Source organism: Schistocerca gregaria, chromosome 9, assembly GCF_023897955.1.
Source record: "Schistocerca gregaria isolate iqSchGreg1 chromosome 9, iqSchGreg1.2, whole genome shotgun sequence".
In the NCBI taxonomy this organism is placed as follows: Eukaryota; Metazoa; Arthropoda; class Insecta; order Orthoptera; family Acrididae; genus Schistocerca; species Schistocerca gregaria.
In genome coordinates, this window is record NC_064928.1 from 175442631 (window position 1) to 175448630 (window position 6000).

The following is a 6000-nucleotide window of genomic DNA, read 5'->3' on the forward strand; positions in this document are numbered from 1 at the left end:
GTCACAAAAATACCTTAATGTTTATTGTAGGTTAAAACACAATAAACATATCTCTCATATCCATCATCTGATTTACAAAATTATTTTAATCTTCACGTCTCATAAAATTGCTTAAGTGATTCACCGTTATCGAGCCTCAAGCACTTCCAATGTAGTTTTCCCTCTGAAATTAATTTCTTTGAAGGTTTTCATTAGACTTTTTGAACAAAGTCTACAACAGGGCAGTGGCAATCAGCTCTACGATAGATACATTGGCAATGTGTGGGTCTCCCTAGTCAATGAGAGGATAGCTTTGTGTAACTAATGAGAGGCAAGATATGTGGCTTATTATTTTGAGCACCAAAACTGGAACTATCCGATGCTCTTTTCTGATAAGGAAGGACGAATAAGATTTCATGTTTCATTGATGGTGAGATCATTATAAATTGAGACAAGTAGATTAGGAGTGGCTGGGAAATGAAATTAGCCACATCATATTTAGAGGAAACATCCTAGCTTTAGCCTATCATGATTGAGGGAAACTGTGGAGAACCTCAATCCAGATTTCTCCAAGCAGAGATTTTAATTTCCATCCTCCTAAATGAAATCTCGGTATCAAACAATGCACCACCTCTTTCAGTCACAGGCTATATGCAGTGTGGCATTATTTTCTTACATAGTCTCCAGTTTGCTTGATAATTATGGCTGTGAATTCTACTGAATGGAACTTTTTGAACAACTTACACACACAGTGAAGTAGCAGACATCATAATTTATCACAAAAACACAAAGGCAATATGAGCCTTGCAGATTGCAGATATCCTAGTAACAGGATGTCCAGTACACAAGGGGTCATGGTATATTGGTAATAAAATGAAGATGGAAATCATTGTGGAGCTGGGTTTCTAAGAACAGTACAGAAATGAATTCAAACGTGATGGAATGGTACAATATTATGACACACACACACAAACACAACCTCAACCTCTAGCAGCTAAAAAATGCACATATGTAACATATACACAGGATTAAGTGTGGATGGGGCAGGAAATCGGCCATGGCCTTATCAATGGAACGATCACAGCAGAAATATTAGCAACAAGGGAAAATCATAGAACCTCATGTGAGGATAGCCAGAATATGAAACTCGCTTCTCCCAAATCAGATTTCGGAGGATCTTCACAGAAATTCTAAATTTAATGATTTAGAGTAGTGTACAATTAGAATTACAACTAGAATACAGTAATGTAATTTCCTGCACTGCACATAAATTTCCAAGTACATTCCAATTTCTTTCCACATCCCAGAGACCAGTCTCGCTTTTTTAAAAACCCTTACTTCAGATGATTTTCACTGTATAGTATAACACTTTTTCGCAACACAATACATATATAGTCCAAACAGCCTTCATTAGCAACGTGCCTCTAAATTCTCTCAGCAGCTATTGCTTACATGATGTTTGTGACAGGTGTGGTAACACACGTAAATATTACAAAACCACTTGCGTGAATATAAGTACGTAGGGTAACTTAAAGGTATAACGAAAAGGATTGTGCGAAATTTTAGAAGTGTGAATAGCAGTCTTCGAAAATTTTGACAAAACACACTAAAGGAGCTATCATTCATTTGTTCTACTGTTGTTCTGTTATTACGTACGGGTTTGTCTACTCTAATGTGCTTATAGCCTTCGCTGATCTGTTACATTTAATATACGGCAAACGACTTCAAGAAGAATCTTCTCTATACATTACATAACAAAATACTTAACACTAGCACCATAAACATTATTTCAAATGAATGAGCTTACGTTTTTCTCGATAAGTGCCTTAATTCATGCAGTTGTGAGTTACAGATTAGTTTATTGACTATATTATGATTTTATTACCACTCACTAAATCATAACTTGTTTTCCGCCCCTACACATCATTTGAAACCAATACCGACAAAGATGTTCATTAGCCGGTAACCAGACATTCCACACTTGTGTCTAGGGACAGCAAATCGTGGTGCTGAATGGACACTCTCGAGTTTCCCGCTCGTAGCGCTTCTTCATGATAGTGAAAGCCTACAGAAGTCTTCTTTGCACTTTCGCTTTTTTTTATTATACTTTAGTTTACGTTAGTACAACTCTCATTTGAAAAATGTAAAAATATAGTTGCAATTTGTGTTCCGCAACATCTGATAGTAATAAAGCTTACATCGCCAAATTGCTCAGGTTACAACCTTCATAATCAAAATTTCCATAAAATTAACCCTCCTATCACAAGGCGGTGTGAAATCCGACACGTCTTGTGTGTTTTCATTTGTAGAAGAAACAGCGTTAGTGTGTGTTATATACCGCATGTAAACCATATGAACCTGCAAGCTCTTCTATAAGAGGAAAAAGTTTTTCTTTTTTATTTTGTTTTAGCTATGTGTCATAGACGACATGGCCTTGTGACATGTGTCCTGATAACCAATCTTTGGCGTGAAAGTTAACAATACTTACAAATGATCGTTACTTTTTTTCTTTATTTTAGGAGAGTGAAACTCAGCTGAAGAGCTAAGGAATATGTCTTTTCATTTAACCCTCAAATCATTAGTACAGATTACATTTCAACATCATTCTCTCTGACTTTTAATGCCGTGCGCCTCAGATGTTGCTATCGCAGAATATTATGGAAAGAATGATGTTGTCACAAAGTTCTTCTACTCTCATACCAAATATTAGGCTCCACATATGTGAAATTTATACCAAATTTCATTAAAATCGAAACTGATGAAATAATAAATTTATTGATTTGAAAAATACGATATAGACTGTCTCGTCTGATATATGTGCAATTTAAATATCTCATTTCTATGACGTAGCCTTCAAAAGTTTACCAATCATATCAAACAAACACACTGACATTACTTCGTTACGGTTCTCATCATTAAAAACGTGCTTTGACAATTTGCTTTATTTTTTTGACTAACTGTCACTAACAAATGACAAATTTCATTTGGTTTTTACTTATCAGCAAAAACAGTAATGACAATCAGACTGCATAGCAGTTTTTATTCTTAACTCTCCCTGTTGTATTGTGGTAAAGTAGTTTTCTCAATAATCCTGAACTGTAGCAAAGCAGTTTGCATTTTATTACCAATTTCTGAATTCAAAATACCTTTAAGAAGAAAATTGCCTAGATCACTACTACCGAATATGCACTATAAAACAGTTTGCATGGTTTTAAAAACATTTCACATTGAAAGGTGGCTGCACTGAGTCACAGCGCCAGAGATTGCGCCAAAGATTATTATTCCTCCGCCTCCACTGGTGAGTGGTGCAGTTACCGTAGGCTTTATGGTGTCAGACGGCGAAAGCACAGTGGTGAAAGCTTGACAGTTTGCACTTGACAGTCGCTGTTACTTTCGGCTTAGTCTGTGTGTACTGTTCGTTACTTCGCCGTTTTTGTTGTTGTTATTGTTTGGTGTGGTTATCATTAGAAATATGGAGCAATACAATTGCAATTTGTGCATTGCAACATATAGCAACAACAGAAGCTTATATCGCTACATCCGCTGCAAGCACCCGGTTGCTGTTGGTAAAAAAAATTACGTGTGTTTGGTGCGAGTATTCCACTCCCAGAGCAGATTCTCTAAAGCGTCATGAGTATGCTGTACATAAAACAGAACGCATAAATATAGTACTGCGAGCTTTATGTGACTTTCGCAGCTCAAATAGAAACGGAATGCTTCAACATTATTCATTGCTCCATGGTCTAGTTATCCGCGAAGAAAATAATGAATTTTGTGATCAAAGTAAATTTTTTGAATGGAAACGTGAATTAGAAAAAGATACTGTGAGTGAATTTGTACATGCATGAGGACAATGTAATAAAAGTGCGGATGGAAGCAGTAAGTTATATTTTAAGTGGAAATTACAAACCCCGTGGAAGCAATGAGTGTCACTTAAAACTAATGGGCAGTAATAAAACTGGTGGTCACTGCCCATCTAGAATGGATGTGACACTTTATCAATCAGCCCAAATGACAGTTATCTTTTGTAGCACGTATGAGGGTCATCAGCAGCAGATGGGCCAGTTGAGACTTACGAAATTTGAAAGAGAGGAAATAGAAAAGAAAATTGCTATGAAAATTCCGTTTGCTGTCAAGAAAATACACTCCTGGAAATGGAAAAAAGAACACATTGACACCGGTGTGTCAGAACCACCATACTTGCTCCAGACACTGCGAGAGGGCTGTACAAGCAATGATCACACGCACGGCACAGCGGACACACCAGGAACCGCGGTGTTGGCTGTCGAATGGCGCTAGCTGTGCAGCATTTGTGCACCGCCGCCGTCAGTGTCAGCCAGTTTGCCGTGGCATACGGAGCTCCATCGCAGTCTTTAACACTGGTAGCATGCCACGACAGCGTGGACGTGAACCGTATGTGCAGTTGACTGACTTTGAGCGAGGGCGTATAGTGGGCATGCGGGAGGCCGGGTGGACGTACCGCCGAATTGCTCGACACGTGGGGCGTGAGGTCTCCACAGTACATCGATGTTGTCGACAGTGGTCGGCGGAAGGTGCACGTGCCCGTCGACCTGGGACCGGACCGCAGCGACGCACCGATGCACGCCAAGACCGTAGGATCCTATGCAGTGCCGTAGGGGACCGCACCGCCACTTCCCAGCAAATTAGGGGCACTGTTGCTCCTGGGGTATCGGCGAGGACCATTTGCAACCGTCTCCATGAAGCTGGGCTACGGTCCCGCACACCGTTACGCCGTCTTCCGCTCACGCCCCAACGTCGTGCAGCCCGCCTCCAGTGGTGTCGCCACAGGCGTGAATGGAGGGATGAATGGAGACGTGTCGTCTTCAGCGATGAGAGTCGCTTCTGCCTTGGTGCCAATGATGGTCGTATGCGTGTTTGGCGCCGTGCAGGTGAACGCCACAATCAGGACTGCATACGACCGAAGCACACAGGGCCAACACCCGGCATCATGGTGTGGGGAGCGATCCCCTACACTGGCCCTACAGCTCTGGTGATCGTCGAGGGGACACTGAATAGTGCACGGTACATCCAAACCGTCATTGAACCCATCGTTCTACCATTCCTAGACCAGCAAGGGAACTTGCTGTTCCAACAGGACAATGCACGTCCGCATGTATCCCGTGCCACCCAACGTGCTCTAGAAGGTGTAAGTCAACTACCCTGGCCAGCAAGATCTCCAGATCTGTCCCCCATTGAGCATGTTTGGGACTGGATGACGCGTCGTCTCACGCGGTCTGCACGTCCCGCACGAACGCTGGTCCAGCTGATTCGCCAGGTCGAAATGGCATGGCAAGCCGTTCCACAGGACTACATCCAGCATCTCTACGATCGTCTCCATGGGAGAATAGCAGCCTGCATTGCTGCGAAAGGTGGATATACACTTTACTAGTGCCGGCATTGTGCATGCTCTGTTGCCTGTGTCTATGTGCCTGTGGTTCTGTCAGTGTGATCATGTGATGTATCTGACCCCAGGAATGTGTCAATAAAGTTTTCCCTTCCTGGGACAATGAATTCACGGTGTTCTTATTTCAATTTCCAGGAGTGTATATCCACAATGTAGCACAAAGTTACAACCTGAAGGCTGAGGCTATAAGACATAAAAACGATTTTACTAGTGTGAAATTTGGAGGTAGCCTAACTGTGTTTGTAAGGACAGCACCCATGGTTTAAATGACTATGGGTTCGAATTGACAACTTTATTGGTGTTAGACAAATTATGGCAGGGATTTCCACGTTCGTTCATGTTTTCTAATAGAGGATATCTTCCAGTTATGGAAGTTTTTTTAAGGGTCATAAGAAACACACTGCAAGTCCCAGTACATACAAATGTGTTGATGTCTTACATGGCAATGTATTTTTCAATGCCTGGTGCAAAATAATGATTACCCAAGCACATATTGTTCTGTTCATGGCATGTTGACCCTATCTGTGTAGAGTAAAGGGACAAGAAAATCAATTGCAAGTGTATAAGCTAAGTAGAACATTAATGGAGCACAACAA

The 6000-nt window shown here is 41.1% G+C and overlaps 1 protein-coding gene across 3 annotated transcripts in view; it reads right to left on the reverse strand.

Moving 5' to 3' along the window:
- Positions 1–1972, reverse strand: part of LOC126291877 (YTH domain-containing protein 1-like) — a 47734-nt gene extending 45762 nt beyond the window's left edge. Inside the window, exon 1 of one of the 3 annotated variants that reach the window (XM_049985601.1) lies at positions 1872–1972. The gene's annotated coding sequence lies outside the window, so the exon portion shown is untranslated. Of the gene's footprint in view, positions 1–1786 lie in introns of all 3 variants that reach the window. The other 2 variants (XM_049985602.1, XM_049985600.1) reach the window with 2 other exon arrangements.
- Positions 1973–6000: the final 4028 nt, after the last annotated feature.